Below are 18,124 nucleotides of genomic sequence, written 5' to 3'. Positions count from 1 at the left end.
ATACTTGAAATGACTAAACCCCTGGACCGCCCAAAAAATGACGACCCAAAAATGTATTTGTACGTTAAATCTTTATTGTTCATTGTTGTCTTCATTATTGATTTAAACTTTTTTCATACATCATTCAACTTTAGATCACCAAACAAACATTGAAAGTCCATTAATCCATCCATTTTCTACTGCTTGTCCCTCTCATCCCATTAAATTATTATTTGAAATATTTCTTCCTATTTACGTAAAAAAAATATATAGCTATATAATATTATTTCATTACAATGATATATAATAATGATTTTAGATTCTTAATTATTTTTGATATGATAAATAGAACGTGGATGGTGCTGATTTGTCTTTGATATTTCAAAGATTATCAACAAAATGGATTTGATTGCGCTTGTACAGTAGCACCTCAGCTCTCTGGTCTCCCCAAAAATGATAATCAACAATTATTACAAAACCCTGTCAGAGAGCATTATGACTGCAGAGGCTGTAGATATTTATAAAAAAAAAGATTAAAAGGCACATCTTCAATCTGGATTGTAATGAACATTTTACTTCTTAGGTTCTTAATTGTTATTCTGTTATGTTATTACATTGTATAGTATATATATATTTTAAATATATTTAATATTATTTTGATAGTCATTAAAATGTTTATTTTTAGGTATTCTCCAGTGTGGACGAAGGTCGTTTTCCTCAATTCTCGTGTTTTGTTATTGTCAATAGTGTGTGTTTACTTTTTTTCTTTCAAACTGGTGTAACGACTTTAAAGATGCATTTTGTGTTGCAACTTGCCTGTGTATGAAAAGTGCTTTATAAATATAGTGTTGATTGATTGATTGTCCAAGCATGGCATTTTTGGCATTCAGGAAAATAAAAGCTTTACTTGTTTGCGACATTATTCTCAGAGCATTCGCTGCTCCCACTATTTGTGTATAAAATGTTGTACTCGGCAGTGCCGTCTGGACCCGTGTTTACATGTGCTGCCATGCAGATACGCTGCAAGCTGCTACAAAAAGAGGCGCTGCGTTGTTTGTTGTCATAACTGAGTTGTCCCTCGCAGCCGTGCTGTTCGGCGTGACGACGCAGCGCGGTGGTGACAACTGCAGGTTAAAGGGATTATAAGGAAGGGCTGAATGATGACACAAAGCTGGTTTGAAAGAGTGAAAATCCTTCTTTCCCAAGGTGACCTCTGACCTTGCACTTCCAACAAATACTCTTCTTCTCTGTCAGCTGTGCTAACACACTCCCAGACGCACAATGCTCCCTTAGATGAACCTCTTCATGCCGGCTCAGTGATGTTAGTCCCAGACAGAACTGAGCTGTCAATAAATCAATTTCTCCATCTAATTTTAAGCCTCTTGTTTCTTGTCCAACAAGTTCATGCTTGGTGTGTTGCTAGCTGGAGGCAATGACATGGAGGTAATTAGGAGGTAAATTTAGCACACCATTAAGAGCAGGTGTTGACTCAAGGTCCACCAGGGACAAAAAAACACCTCTACACCACTCTGACATTCTACCAAACTCCCTGTGGTCATTTTTCACCTACAACACACACATCGTGAGTAGGAGTCCCACACGGTGAAGAGTTTGACAGGCAACGTAAGAACATCCATTCATCAAAGCAGACAAGAGAGAGCCCTGGTCGGCCAATTGCAAAAGTAGAGCCCCCCTCAACTGCTCCTGGAGGAGTAGGAAACGTATTCTAATCACAAAAAGACGGAGGGGAAAATACTTTATTGTGTGCCAATACACACACAAATACTGATTGGGACCACAGCTGCCAGTTTCGAGGAGGGAAGAAAAGAGGTAAATTATTTTCGACACATAAGACAGACATTTAAACCGACATTGACAACAGCAAGGGTACAGTAGCGGTGCGCTGTCCCCCACGGCTCTGATATCAACCCACTGCAAAATATTCGTAGCCCGTTGGCGTACCAATGGTCCTTAATACCTCCACCAAGAACAATGTAAGTTTCTGTTTTATGCTTCTATTTGTAGGAATGGGTCAAAGCTATATCATAGCTTGTTTATGCTTTACCTGATTTTCTAAAAAAAAAAAAAATAAAAAAAAAACTAGGGATGGTTACCTTACACTTTTGAACCGATACGGTACCAATTCACGATTGGTACCTAGGAATCGATACCGGCACTCAACAGTACAAATTTTCAGTACGTTTGTGTGTGTTCATGTGGTAATAAATGTTAATTTGTTTAATAATAAAGTATTTTTTTTAAATGTGACATTTAACAGTGATAATAATAAATGTGCTGTCCAGTTGTTGCATTTTGTTACTTCTGAGTATTATTTGCAAGTATGCATTCATTTCAGTTTGTCCTTGGTGTGTTGCTGTAGTCAGAAAGTAGTTTCTACCATTAAGTTGAATTTGCCAGCCTTGTCTTTTGTTGAGTCCTACAAAGTGTTTATCCTGTAAGGATTGTACTCATTACACACCAGATGTTTGATTGTAATGTGCATCTTAGTTGCAGTTTTCATTAACAAATGTGTAGGTGTTGTCATCGGCATGTAAAAATGCAAATTCTAATCAGTAGCAAATATGTGGCATATGCAATGCAATTATCATCGAGCTTTGAAAAGTGGAGCCTTACTTTTGTGTGCTTTGTTGCCAATGAAAATTACAACATTACTTTGAGGCAGTCTGCTACAAATAAAAGTTTTCCTGCCAAATGTTTGAGCCAGAAATGACATGAAGTGTAACAAAAGTGTCAAAAAATTGTACCTTTGTTTTTACTTCACTCGGTACCACTGACCGAATTACGTCGGTACTTATAAAAGTACACAACTGAGTAGCCATGCGCCTAATAAAAACACAGGTCTTAAAAATAGCAACATAAATATCAGTAAAGACATTAGTGGAAGATGTATTTAACTACATTTAAAAAATAAAAAGGTGAAATAATGTATTATCATTAAACATTCAAACATTTTTTGTCAGGTTTTATATCAAATGTGCCAAACTGAGCAAAAGAGGGGGGGGGGGGGGGGGGGGATCCCCACATCTGCGGTGTCCTCCAAGGTTTCTCATTGTATCCCATTGGGTTGAGTTTTTTTCTTTCCCTGATGTGGGATCTGAGCCGAGGATGTCGTTGTGGCTTGTGCAGCCCTTTGAGACACTTGTGATTAAGGGCTATATAAATACATTTTGATTGATTGATTGATTGATTAGATCATTTATATATATTGACACAGTTTTACATTTTGTTTCACTAAATAAGCATTCATAACCAGTTGCAACTTTTAAAAACATTGCATTTGTAATACGCAACAGTTGAATTATTTCAATTACACAGATTAATGGAAATGTGTTCAGAACTGGAACAAAAGTGCCCTAAAATAATAGAGCACAAAAACGCTGCATTTACAAAACATGAACTTCAAAACCAACAGTTCAAAAATTGGTTTTCTGCTTGAATACGAAAATAAACATTAATAGGTTTTCCATAGATACAAATTAAATAGTTATTTGGATCAGCAGCTCAGCATTAACAACCCTCCTTAAAAATGTAATATTGTACCTACAGTTGTAGTGCCTTTTCAAATTACAACAAATGTGGACCTTACAAAATATTAACTTCAGACTAAACACCTGGCACAGAATCACTTATAAAGTGCTTTACTGGCTAAATACAAACAAACATGAACAGGTTAGTAGTACAGAGAGTCAGGATGGGATGGTGTATCTGGGCTCCGTTGTGCGAAGCAGTGCTCTAAATCCCTTATTATTCACGACAGAATAAGGATGGACATTTTTAGCATATAACTTTGCGATAGCCTTTATTGTCTTTACATTTTCAGATGAGGGTGGCATCTTTTAAATTGCTTCCTCGATTGTTTGTTGCAACTGGTAGCCTGTTGCTATATATCCGTCTGCTTCCACCATCTAGTCAGATGCCGGGTCCTCATATTGTGTTGCTGGAATATTTGATCATACTGCAACACAACTTGCAAATACCGTGACTAGGGTTGTACGGTATGCCGGTATTAGAACACTACCGCGATACTAACGAATCATAATCAGTACTATACCACCTCTAAAATGTACCGGTCCCCCGCCCCCCCGTCGTTGTCACGTTGTGTCATTGCTGGTTTACGAGCAGAGGAGAATGTTCGGCAGCGCACAATCACGGAGTACTTACAAGCAGACACAGACTTTAAACAGAAAAGTGAGAACGGACGCATTTTGGCTTAAAAACTAAAGATAAAGGTGAAGCTATAACACTGAAACGCCCTCAGGAAGAGGTGCTTTAAGACATGGCTAGCTAGCTAGTGGCGAACGTCCAGCTGCGGTCTGCAGTGTTGTAGCTACTTCTAAATCCCTAATCCTCGCCTCCATGACGACAAATAAAGTAAGCTTCTTACAAGTATCATCCCTGCAGGACGAGGAATAGCTAAACATGCTTCACTACACACCGTAGCTCACCGGCGTCACAATGTAAACAAACCCCAAGGGTGGATCTACACCTAACATCCATTGCAATGATACCAAGTAAAGGAGCATATCTAGTTGATACTACTATGATTACATCAATATTTTTTTAGCATCACAAAATCTTCTTTCGTTTTTAAAAAATGTATATGATGTTTATGAACTCAAGAAATATGTCCCTGGACACATGAGTATCAGATTGATACCCAAATGTGTGGTATCATCCAAAACTAATGTAAAGCATCCAAACAACAGAAGAACAAGTGTTTATTACATTTTAACAGAAGTGTAGATAGAACATGTTGACAGAGAAAGTAAGCAGATATTAACAGTAAATGAATAAGTAGATTAATAATTCATTTTCTACCACTTGTCCTTAATAATTTTGAGAAAATAATAGAATGCAAAATGACACAATATGTTACTGCATATGTCAGCAGCTAAATTAGGAGCCTTCGTTTGCATACTTACTAATAAAAGATAAGTTGTCCTATATGTTCACTATTTTATTTAAGGACAAACTTGCAATAAGAAACATATGTTTAATGTACCGTAAGATTTTTTATCAAAATAAAGCCAATAATGCAATTTTTTGTGGTCGCCTTTATTCAGAAAAGTACCGAAATGTATCAAAATACATTTTGGTACCGGTACCAAAATATTGGTATCAGGACAACACTAACCGTGACTATTGTTCAGTTCTTTTTGGCCATCGACGTTGTAAAAGCCGAAATGTTTCCACACGCCAGCTTTTAGGGTGGAAGGATCTGGTTGAATATCTCGGTAAGGCGGCCATGTTTGTTTACGCTGTGCAGCTTGTCTGCTCGCATAGTGTCCCGGGGACGCACTTCTTTGTTACGCATTTTAGAAATGTATGCATTACTTTATTTACAATAAATAAATAATCCACTTTTGGACGTTTCCGAATCAATTTTACAATTGGCCATGTCCGAATCGCGATGCATCTAAAAAACGATTATTTTCCCCCACCTCTAGTAATGAGTGAAGAGAATAATATTGTAAGTGTTAGCTGAACATTATTAATCTTTTTCCTGTTTTACCTCTGACTGGTAGGAGCATTTCCACCAGACTTGCACACCATATACCATACCATATCATAAACCATGCTGTATACTATGCCATATCTAATATTATACTATATATAATGTCACATATCACATTATGTGATATACAATACCATATATCATACTCTATACCATACCATAAACACTATATCGCCAAAAGTATTTGGCCACCTGCCTTGACTACATATGAACTTGAAGTGCCATCCCATTCCTAACCCATAGGGTTCAATATGATGTGGGTCCACCTTTTGCAGCTATTACAGCTTCAACTCTTCTGGAAAGGCTGTCCACAAGGTTGCAGAGTGTATTTATAGGAATTTTCGACCATTCTTCCAAAAGCGCATTGGTGAGGTCACACTCTGATGTTGGTCGAGAAGGCTTGGCTCTCAGTCTCCATTCTAATTCATCCCTAAGGTGTTCTAATCGGGTTCAGGTCAGAACTCTGTGCAGGCCAGTCAAGTTCATCCACACCAGACTCTGTCATCCATGTCTTTATGGACCTTGCTTTGTGCACTGGTGCACAGTTATATTGGAAGAGGAAGGGGCCCGCTCCAAACTGTTCCCACAAGGTTGGGAGCATAGAATTGTCCAAAATGTTTTGGTATCCTGGAGCATTCAAAGTTCCTTTCACTGGAGCAAAGGGACTAAGCTCAACTCCTGAAAAACAACCCCACACCATAATTCCTCTTCCACTAAATTTCACACTCGGCACATTGCAGTCCGAAATGTACCGTTCTCCTGGCAACCTCCAAACCCAGATTGCCAGATGGAAAAGTGTGATTCACCACTCCAGAGAACGCGTCTCAACTGCTCGAGAGTCCAGTGGCGACGTGCTTTACACCACGGCATCAGACGCTTAGCATTGGACTTGGTGATGTTTGGCTTAGATGGACACCCATTCCATGAAGCTCTCTGCGTACTGTACTAATTGGAAGGTCACATGAAGTTTGGAGCTCTGTAGCAACTGACTGTGCAGAAAGTTGGCGACCTCTTTGCACTATGCACTTCCCCTCTCTGTCAGTTTAGGTGGCCTACCACTTTGTGGCTGAGTTGCTGTTGTTCCCAAACTCTTCCATTTTCTTATGATAAAGCCGACAGTTGACTTTGGAATATTTAGGAGCGAGGAAATTTTACGACTGGATTTGTTGCACAGGTGGGATCCTATGACAGTTCCACGCTGGAAATCACTGAGCTCCTGAGTGCGGCCCACTCCTTCACAAATGTTTGTAGAAACAGTCTCCATGCCTAAGTGCTTGATTTTATACACCTGTGGCTGGGCCAAATAATTAGGACACCTGATTCTGATCATTTGGATGGGTGGCCAAATACTTTTGGCAATATAGTGTACATTATCGTACACAATACCATATACCATATCATGTGTCATACTATATTCAAAACAGTGTGCAGCTTTTTTAGAAAATGTTATGGAAACCTTTCTCCAAAATAAAAAACAAAACATAAAATACATGTATCATCTCTCTTCCCTCTTCCTCTCAATGAATGCTTGATGATGTTTTGATTTATTACCTTAAGCTTCCTCTCCTTTGGTTTGCCCGATCTTATCATTTCCAGCCGGTCTGCATACCAGCGCAGTGAGATAACGTGCGCTTGCTCTGAGGGTTCCCTCACTCCTTTCTTTAGCGCCCGGCCGGCATGCCACAGGTGGGAGAAACAGGCGGGGCGATGAGGGGAGTGATTATGTGTTTAACTTGGTAAGAACATTCATATTCATGTGACCTAATGTGAAGGGAATAATGACTCAATGTGACAACATAATCACTTTCAATTAGAACCTTTCAGGAAAAAAATTATGACTAATTTGACATTTTACAAAGTTGAGTTAGCATTCGCCCCACAGTTTGAGGGGGTGCATCTTTTAAAAGCTAACAGTCAATCCTGGCAACAGAAAAAAAGCATTTAGACATGTCTTAAATCAATAAGGAGTTCAGAACAGTTGGGAAGACCCTTTTCTGTTCCAGCATGGCTGTGTCCCAGACCACAAACAAAGGCATAAAGACATTCAAAATTAAAAGTCTTCCCACACCAGCAGAAAGTCCAAAAAGGGGAATGTAACGATAAAATTACAACATATCACAAAATGACCAAATACTACAACATAAACTGTGACGCATCTTAATGTTTACTCATGCTTCCCAGCAACGATGACGATCATTGTTCAATGAATAACTGGTGTTCACACAAGTCATTGTCGTGCTAGCTAACTAACTAACTACAGGTCACAAGATGGAGATAAATTAGGGACGCTCCATTGGATATGGTTTGGAGGTTGTGTGTTGTATGGATCATGGGTGCACATGACACTGAAAACAGGGGATATTTAATCGGGTCCTGTAGAGGAACTGCGCCTGTAGAGGTCTACTATGACAGTCACACAACAACTACTACGGTTCAGTAATGAACAACAATTCGATGAATTGTTGATGTTGTGATCAATCATGTAATCCCACAACACCCCGTTTGTGGACAAAGAGACATACAGCCACCAAAACCCGTTCAACCTATTTATTAACGACACTACCAACATGCATTCAACGGGGGCTGCCGTCGGCAACATCTTGTAGTTCCAGTTCTTTCCATGACGGCGCAGACTGCCAATGCTCGCAGAGCTAATGCTTCTCTCCCTCGCTGACATCACACATCACCTGGCAACAGGCACTACATTTCAAAGGCACATACTCACTCTGATCTCCTGAAACATATCTCAATGCCATAGACGGCTATGACTTATTACTTCTGTATTATTATAACTTTTACGTACTTCTGCTATTTATGTTATTTTAGTGTGAATTTAATGTATAGGTTTATTTATGTAAATGTTTGCACTACAGTTATAATGAAATGTTTAAATGAAATATACTTTAATTAAAGCAAGGAGTTGAGTACATTTGTGTTCCTAATCTGGATCTTGTGAACCAAATGATGGTAATAAGGGATTATTGGGACATAAGGTATTCTGATGAGTTAAAAATAACAAAAATTTACACCGAACTGAACCGGAAACCGTGTCACGAAACCAAGATCCGTACCATGGGTTTAGTGAACCCTTCCACTCCTAGCGTGAACTATAAAAGCAAAAGCTTCAAGTCAGAATACATTGGCATTAACAGCTGCGGCTGTAGGCAACCTCCATATGTAGTTTTTATTGCTTCCACAAGATGACAGTAGTTGCATTTGAGGTCTCATGAGTGGTCAGCATCTAGCAGCATGTTAGACATCTACATGAGTTTTAAAATGTTGCTTCTTGGTGTAAAAGTCACACTTGTCGCAGTCATACTTTTATTTACAAGTAACTAATCAGAGCTAATAATGCCGGCTCAGCGTCTACAACCTTGGCTTTGTTGCTCATACCAAACAGAGTGGTCAAAGAGAGAAAGGTTTTCTTTTCCACTTTCTCTTTAAAGGGAAACTGCACTTATATTTTTATTTTGCATATTGTTCAAGAAAACACGTCTTTTTTTTAAGATTCAAAGAGAGGGTGAAATGTTGGAGCAGACGAAAGCCGATAGAGTGAGGTCGAAGTGACAAGACGGTGAAAATTTGGAACTTGTAGCCAAGCTATATACGGTGTGCATTTCCAAAATAAACCTGAAAAAACTTCCCCGGCCGGCTTGACCAAGAGGACGGCTGTGCATCGAGAGAGTCACTAAAATATTGATCATGATACATGAAGCACATCATGCTTGTTTTTATAACTACGTACACTTTCCAGCAAGCTGTGTACAAAAAAAACATGAAATGTGGGCTCATATTTTACAGATACTGTAATATGATTGTTCATGTTTTTCAGTCAGTACAGATTGGTGTCCTATCGCACTGTGTTGTGCATTATAAACTCAAAAACCGTCACAAGGCAATGTGTTAGTACGCTAGAAAAAACAGTGTTCGCACTTACAATAACAATGTCGCTACAGCTTGGTTATTATGCGGGTTACAAAACGTAAATTGGCAGTTTTTGGATGCATTTTCAAAGTAATTTAAAAGCAGAATGGATGGCTCCAATTAGCTGCATTGCTCGCCACTTAGAAAAAGACGATTATTACAAATTAGAATGAAAAAAAAACAAAAACTTTTATCTTTTCATAAGGATTGTGAACGAAAATTCCCCAAAAAGTGCAGTTCAACTTTGACTGCACATTGTTAAAAAGTTAGAAACATTTTCATATATCATTTAAATAACAGCCACTTTACTGCTATCTTCTACGCACTGTTCTCTTTGTGTTTTAGGTATCTAAATGCCACAGCTCTGATTAGAGCATTTATAGCATAAACACACCAAATTAACTCACTTACTGGCTATTGTTACATTCACCACATGGCTTAATTTGTATTCTTTAAGAAGTTTTTGTCAGTATTGGGAGTGAAGTCCAGAGGTCTCTCAGAGGTCTTTAATGTATGTATAAACCCACCCTTTGGTCCCAAATGGCTAGATCCAGGGCAGCGAAAGGAGCTCAGAGGTCAGCAGCATCTGTGAAGTAATTGCCAAACAAGCCACTAATGGGCCGCTGCCAGGAGCCCATCTGCCTCAACGCGGTCAAGATAATACCCGCCGCCTATCACTGCACACGCCCACTTGACCCCACAGTACAGCCGAACAAAGAAGGGTCACCCTCCCCGACCAGGTATGTGTCAGCACAGGTCCTGAGCCGAGCCTTGAGCGCTAATGTCATATGACAAGCACATAATGCCCAACAATTAAGCTGCTGGGTGCAGCATGGCGTGGGCTCAGATGAAGAATCCTTGTCTGAGTCTACAGGGAGGAGCTGATCATTTCACTGGCAGTCTTTTTGCTTGACGTACTGTGGAGAAGACACTTAGCAACAAAGACACAAACAAGCATAACCAGCCTCAACTGCAGTGTGAGAAAGTTCCCAATAGAATATCAATACATGTTCCAGTTGCTGACACAACAAATCATGGTCGACTGACATGTAAACATACAGATCCAATAACAACTCTCTCTTTCTATTCCATTAGCAGGGCATTGGTCAACCCACAGATCAATGAGGCCTGGGGCAACTCTGCAACTCTTTTACAGCCTTTTAAGATCTACTACACAAGCTTGGCTAGAAAAAATAAATCAACCAGCGAAAACCTTCGATCAACTCTCAAGTGTCCGCTCAAAGAAAAACATACAAGATCCCGGGAGTAGTCGAGGAACAATATTATGTTTGCTGTTTAGGGCCTCAGCGAGAGCGACACTACATATGTGTGTTTTGTTCCCCCTGATTAGACCAGACTCCTGCAACGCTTACACACAATCCTTTGCCAAAGCAGCGCATGTCAGTCGCCCTGTTGTTCTACAATTGGACCATTGAGAAACTGTGGTATTTGGATTAGTATCATCTGTGGTCTCTTCATCACATTTATTGACAAGCTTTAAGGAACAGCCTATAACTAACATTAGCATGAAAACAGACCCAAAGAGACTAAAACTATTTCAATGGACCAAAGCAGGAACGCTTCGATGGGAACCGAAGGAAGAAAAGAAATACAGGTCAGCATATAGTGTATGATGAGAAAAACAGATTTGTATGTCCATCCAAGCAGTAGAAAATGTGAGGATAAGAGTGCAGAGACAAAGTAGTGGGGGGTGGCCAAGACATCCATCTTTTCTTAACAGGAGAGCGGCCGATGATGGAGTTGATGATGGTGAGAATAGTGGTGGGAGGTGAATTGAGGGGAGCTCCAGCTGGGGGGGTGTAGGGATTGGAATGCATTTGACCAGGAATACGGAATACAATCAGTTCTCCATGGTTAAGAAGTCCAACAATTTTGTGGTATTTATTGTTAAATCATGGTGACAAGGGCTGCTTTCAATTTAGGATTTTCATAGTTGAATCAGATTTTTTTATTTTTACTTTTTCAAGAGCACAGCTAATTGGGATTCCCTCAAATAAAGAGACCTCATTTGGAACTTTTTCCACCTCAAATAAAAAGGCTAAAGCAGATAAACAGAGATTGGGTAGTTTAGTGAGGTCCTTGGCCAGTGCCGTGCGATGATTCCCCAGTTGTGGGAGTGGGCATGCATTTAAAGGGGTGGAGCTGCAATTCCATGCTTGGATAACTTTTGCACATTAATCAAACAAAATGTGGATTGATATGATCAAGTAGGGCTGGGAGATTATATGATCGAGGGAATTTGATGTCAATCACAGTTGATCAGCTCTGAGCATATACTAACTTGATCGAACATGGCGAAAATGTGACAAGAGCCATTTAGAGTCAAACTTTTTCCACTCCAAGTAAGTGGAGAAGTAAGCAGAATCCTAAATGTGAACAGAATGATCGGACTTGTAGCTAATAGCACTGCAGGGGGCAGCAAAATAAATGTTAGCCATGACTTGTTAACCGTGTTAACGGAATCGCATATGGAATCTGCCAATAAAACAGAATCTACTATTAAGCACAGAAAGTAAGGTAAAATTGCGTAATGTGAGTGTAATGCGGTCTATGTGAAGAGAAAGAGCTTTTGTCTGGGGAAATTGTGTTTATGGGGACCGTGCACTTCACAAACACCCACCTCCATAGCCAAGAGCCAGCTGGGAGCCTCCACTGTCGTTAATTTTATTTCATTGATGACAGAAGTTTTCGCAAGCATCCTCAAAAAGGTAAGCTTTTTATTGATTACAGTGTGCAAAAGCCTGCTAAATTCCTGTAAGAACACGCTGCAGACAATTTAACAGTTAAATGCAATCTCCACATAAGTGGGCTAGTAAGTGTCGATGCTAAGTGACTACAAAAACATTGCACAAGTTAATCCCATTGCAATATCAATGCTTCACTTTACGTGAAAAAAAGAAAATAATTACAGGCTGAAACAAGTGTGCACATTCCACTAGGCTAAATGTCTGCCTTGAAAGCGAGACAAATACCCCAAAAGATCAAGAGTGCTGGAAGATATTACATCTTTTTAATACATCATGGGAATTGTTTGTTCAACAACAGGCCTCACGCTCTCATCCCAGCCCGGCGATTAGAGTCAAGCTCGCCAAGGCTGGGCTGACTGACAGGCTGACAGACCTTTAGATCTACTGTCGGTCTCAGTAATCCACCATTTTTTACTTGCTCCCCTTTGCTGACTGACATTCTCACCCCTCCCAGTTGCCTGTTGATTTGCTGGCTTTCAAGTTTGATGGACAGATGGGACATCCTACCCTGCGACCCAGTGGCCTCTTTCTCACCCGTGACCATAAGGGTCAGTCTGTGTTAGGCCGGTGGGGAAAAAAAGGTTTGCAAAAGACCCGCATTAGACGATAATTCTAATTAGTAAGGGCAGGTCTGCTGAATGAGAAAATATCTGTCACAATTAGACAACGCAACAAAAGAAAACATCTGGATCACATGACCCCTGTTGATTCTGGCTATGCAATAAACAAATATATTATTAAGGGTGATGTGATTTTACAGGCGGTAACATAGGGCTTCTGGTGCAATCCACTTGAGCCAGGCAACATGTTCTCACTCCCAGCTGTGAGACACTCATGTCAGTATGACAACAACTAAGTATTAGCTGGAAATGGTGGCTTTCATTGAGGAATGAGAGCCAGATAGCAAGATAAAGCGAAAGAGGGAGGAAGGAAATAAGTCTTATCGGCAGTGAGGAAAAAAGTATCATCCAAGGCAGATCTTGGCCACAGTTCCACCATTCGCACTCTCTTGAAGAGGGCCAGCGATTGTAGACACGCCGAGTCTAAAACCTTCTTATCTCACTCCTCCCATATGGTCTAGCGGTTAGGATTCCTGGTTTTCACCCAGGCGGCCCGGGTTCGACTCCCGGTATGGGAACTTACTCACCTACTCAGTGGCCTAGTGGTTAGAGTGTCCGCCCTGAGATCGGTAGGTTGTGAGTTCAAATCCCGGCCGAGTCATACCAAAGACTATAAAAATGGGACCCATTACCTCCCTGCTTGGCACTCAGCATCAAGGGTTGGAATTGGGGGTTAAATCACCAAAAATGATTCCCGGGCGCGGCCACCGCTGCTGCCCACTGCTCCCCTCACCTCCCAGGGGGTGATCAAGGGTGATGGGTCAAATGCAGAGAATAATCTCGCCACACCTAGTGTGTGTGTGTGACAATCATTGGTACTTTAACTTTAACTTTAACTTTAACTTTCATACCTTCTCATAAGTCTGCGCTCAGCCATCCGCTTTGCACTGATAAGACAAACAGTATGATCCACAGCCTTAAAGCAGAGACGTTTTTGTGAATCTTTTCTGCTGTACCCTCTTTTATAGTTGTCCTGTTTTCCATTCATGACAACTATAAAGCAAGAATCAGTTTACCTGCTTGGAGTTGGTCTGTTTGCAGTCAGATCACTTTTCCAGTGGTCGGGGTAGAATCACATGGGGCGCTTGGTGACTCATTCACAACATTCTCGTCACAATATAGATAGGGAGCGGGCAGCCACTGTAACTATGTCGTACACACACGTAAATGGATATAAAATAACAGTATCAATCAAAATTATAAGCATTGAGGGCAATCAATAACAAATTGACAACACAACAAAACCAGAAGGAAACATTGCTTTTTTTTTTTGTAATAGTAATTGTTATTTCATAAGAAGAATAACGAGACTCATGGGGGCATTTAACCATCAACTAATGAACTGTTATGCCTCTGAATATTTTGAACTCCTGCTTTAATGCCAGTGTTGTGCTCAGCATACTAATGCTGTCTGGAGGTATTTTTTGTGTAAACCAATATGCGTAGTCCCGAAATGCTGCACACATAAAGGTGAACATTTTCACCCCTAGTGCTGTGCCAAAGTTGCTACTTTTCTGACAAATACACCTCATGGTGGTGCGGTTATTAAACCCCCAACGTTTGACCCTGTGAGTTGGATTTAAATGAAATTTCTTACACAGCTCAATGAGCTCTTCAAAACAACCACTGCTGTAACTTTAAGGAGTTTAAGTACCAATGATTGTCACACACACACTAGGTGTGGTGAAATTTGTCCTCTGCATTTGACCCATCCCCTTGTTCACCCCCTGGGAGGTGAGGGGAGCAGTGGGCAGCAGCGGTGGCCACGCCCAGGAAGCATTTTTGGTGATTTAACCCCCAATTCCAACCCTTGATGCTGAGTGTCAAACAGGGAGGTAATGGGTCCCATTTTTATATAGCCGACTCACCGCAAAATTTAGTGCACATGTTTAGGGGGCTGACAAGCACATGTGTGTAAAATTTGAGCAAGATTATTTGGAAAAACATGGATGCCAGGAAGCAAAATGCAGGGACAATGGCCAAACTTAGCAATTGTTTGTCCATTAGTGATGATGGTCTCTAACTCAATTTACCTGGGGGCCACTAGAGGTAGAGTTGGGGTGAGGCTGTGGGACACATGATTCAATTTGTTATGATGACCCTTAACTATGGTAGACCTCAAGTAAATATAAATGGGAAATTACATGTAATCATCGTGTTGAATTCCCCAGGAAATGGTCAGAGACATAGATATATAAGTAGCTACGACAGCCAGCAATGTAAAGGACGTGTCTATGTGGCGGCCACTTTCCCATTTAAATCAATACAATACCATGCTTTGTAGATTGAAAAGGAATGCAGCTGAAAGGGGTGTGATGGATTGAGTTATATTTATGGTCAGAGACACTTTAGCTTGTTTATAGGAAGTTTCTGTTTTTCTTGCGCTGTCATTTTTTGTTTGCACCATTATTGTAGTTGGTGGCGAGTGCAGGGCTATTTAAACAGCAAATCCAACCTGAGAATTGCAACAGATCGGCCCATGAGTTCAATTAAAAAATATTGGAAGAGACCAACATTTTTTGTAAGAACACTCTCATATGGACGATTTTCAATGAGATATTTTGCCCAAAGTCCTTAAAAACTGCAGAACACTCCTGATGGAAGACTATTCTTTTCCAAATTTCGTAACTCTGACAAAATGAATAGAGAAAAATGTAATTTCCATTGCAAAGGACACTGGTTTTTAGGAATATACAAATATATTATGAATAATAGTGAAGTGTGAAATCCAGCCCCATAGTTCTTAACTTTTTGAAAATGTGGCCCTTAAAACAATTTAGTTGAAAATCTCAGGATTCAAGAATGCCATAACATATTTATATTTATCTCTGCCAGAGGGGTACAGCCATTACATGTGGTTCCTCTTTAAAAACAAAACTATTTAAGACTGACTTAAAAGTGCCTCAGTTTCTTTAGATGGTATACCTATTTTTCAAATCCTTGATCCGATATCGAGATAAAGAATCTTCTATGGTCCAAGTCACATAATTGGATAAAGGAAAAGGTTGTGCTAAATGCATTTGTATGCCTAATTAATGACAATGTATTAAGAAAAAAAACAAGCTATACAATTGAGTGCACTGACATGTCTGCTCTGATATGCCCAGTAGTTGCTCTTGGTGTCATAGTCTAATTGGCTATAATGCCTTTCAAAGCTTTGTGACTAATTAATCATGCATAGATGCTTTAATAGGACAGTGTAATCCAGACACGTTGGTGAAAAGCCACATTTCATGCTCCGCACCAATCCTGTATGTGACTGACGCTGGCACAATCAAAAGCCGAACAATTCAATGTATTCCAAAGCGTTGCTAAATTGGATTATACATCAAAAGAGTATTGTCACTCCACGTCAGAAGACTTTTTTTTTTTCTGTGGACACTGGTTCTTAGCAGACAACATTAAACCAGATACATCAAACACTTGTTCTGCAAAGTGGTCCAGCTTTCCCTTAGAAGGACATTGGGTGGTCATCCATAATGTTCAAAAGAAGCATGCAAGTTATGCGTCATCCTCAAGCGCGTTGAAAACGTTTTAGCGGAAAAAGTAAGAGACGTGAGGAAGAAAAAGGTGCTCAGGACAGTCTGAGATGCTGTGAGTGCTAATGCCAGCCTTGCAGGCCACTCCTCCTCTGATTCCCAGGCAGCATGAATGAAGTAAATTAATGATGGTCTCAACCGACACAAACTCCCCTCATCTATTGAGACCATGCAGTCCATTCATGGGGATGAGTGAGGCGTTGACACAAACAACAACAATAACAACAGCAACACAGTAGGCCCTTCCGTCATTCATCCATATGCATGCGCTTGCACACATACGCCACAGACGCCACGGGCCTGTGTTGCCAACATGCCATTAGGGACACCTAAAGAGGGTTCCTGAGAACAGGACGGGCAAACAAAGCTTGGAGGCAACGGGGCGTGAACGGGGCAGGCAGGGATAAAATCTTGGCATGGAGTCAATGAAAGTGGCCACAATGACCAGGCATGAGAGGCCATCTCCTCCCTTTCACAGGCAACATTATCACGGTGCCCATCAGTGCATGAACCCTGAATGCAAAGCCTGGTAACCTCAAGTTTTATCACATTTTGCCCTTCCGCCTGCAGTCCAAGCAGGGTTCAGGGGGTTCACACCCTGAGGCACGGCCTTCAAACATGGGCATCGCTTTACAGAAACCACAGCAGTTTTAATGCAATAGCATTCAATTGAAGCAAGTTTATGGACTCCTCAAACATTGAAGGTGTTAGCGGTAATGACATTACCATATGACGGTTGTGGCTCAGTTTTCACCTATTACAATGTGTGTATCAACGCGGGCGAGGACTGCAGCTACATCATGAACTACACCTCTTGACAGCAGCAGGAATGTTACAGCTTTTTATATTAATCCAATAGTGAGACAACACTTCTGCAGCCTCCAACAGGATCATGGTCAGGCCTCATTTCTCCCATAACCACATAGACAGCATCCTGGTCTTCATCCAGCACTTTGAACATCTCTCACCTGAGACACATTTTATGCTGCATTTGAGGTTAACCAGCCTCTGCCAGAACATTCAAATCAACATTGACATCTCATTTAGGATTGAGGGGCTTCCCATAAAAGTTTGTAAAGCAAATAATGAAAAACACATTTAGCACAATCTCTTGGTGTTTGGACATTAAGCCTTCATGTGAAGCCAAATGAAGCAGGGTGTGTTTTGGGGACTCTCCGGAACACACACTGTTACGCACAATATTTCTTGCAGTTTTTAATCTTACTTTGTGGCTTTGCTCTCTGGGCCAAACACCTTCCAACAGCTTCCTGTGCAGCGAGATGAAGTGTCAAAGCATCAACGGTAGAGCATAGAGCAGAGCGAGGCGATTGACGGGCCACTGAGGAGCTGTGGCAGGAGTCCAAGTTGTCAAAAACTGAGGTAAGCCATCTACACCCAAAACAGCTAATAGGAAACAGACATATCATTTGTCTGAAGCGTTCCCACGTACACCCACACTCCTTCTAAAATCCCTGCAACTATTTTCTCTCAGGAGGAGATAGCAAAAGTGACACAGATGCCCTGAAGTCCATTAGTTATCCTTCACATTTTCCTCTGGTGCTTCTCTGACCGCCTTCATCTCTCCTCTCCCACTTCTATCTATTTATGGTGTACTCCTGTATGATGACGTCTACCTCTTCATCATCATGGTTATCCATAGGGAGTACAGCAAGCCTTTGGAACTTGAACACCATCTGCTCCTTGAGGATGTTCCACCTTGGATTTGTTCAAAACGACACAAAGATACAGCTAAATGTT

At 40.7% G+C, this 18,124-nt stretch overlaps 1 protein-coding gene and 1 non-coding gene across 5 annotated transcripts in view; one reads left to right on the top strand and one right to left on the bottom strand.

The window, feature by feature from the left end:
* Window positions 1–18,124, bottom strand: part of LOC133570863 (semaphorin-3F-like) — a 112,780-nt gene that overhangs the window by 67,040 nt on the left and 27,616 nt on the right. The gene's annotated exons all lie outside the window — the stretch shown is intronic.
* trnae-uuc (transfer RNA glutamic acid (anticodon UUC)) lies at window positions 13,274–13,345 on the top strand. The gene has a single exon. It is a non-coding gene; the product is annotated as a tRNA-Glu (tRNA).

Source organism: Nerophis lumbriciformis, linkage group LG28 (assembly GCF_033978685.3).
Source record: "Nerophis lumbriciformis linkage group LG28, RoL_Nlum_v2.1, whole genome shotgun sequence".
NCBI lineage: Eukaryota > Metazoa > Chordata > Actinopteri > Syngnathiformes > Syngnathidae > Nerophis > Nerophis lumbriciformis.
The sequence above is the reverse complement of the archived record's forward strand: the minus strand, read 5'-3'. Positions and strand labels throughout refer to the sequence as shown.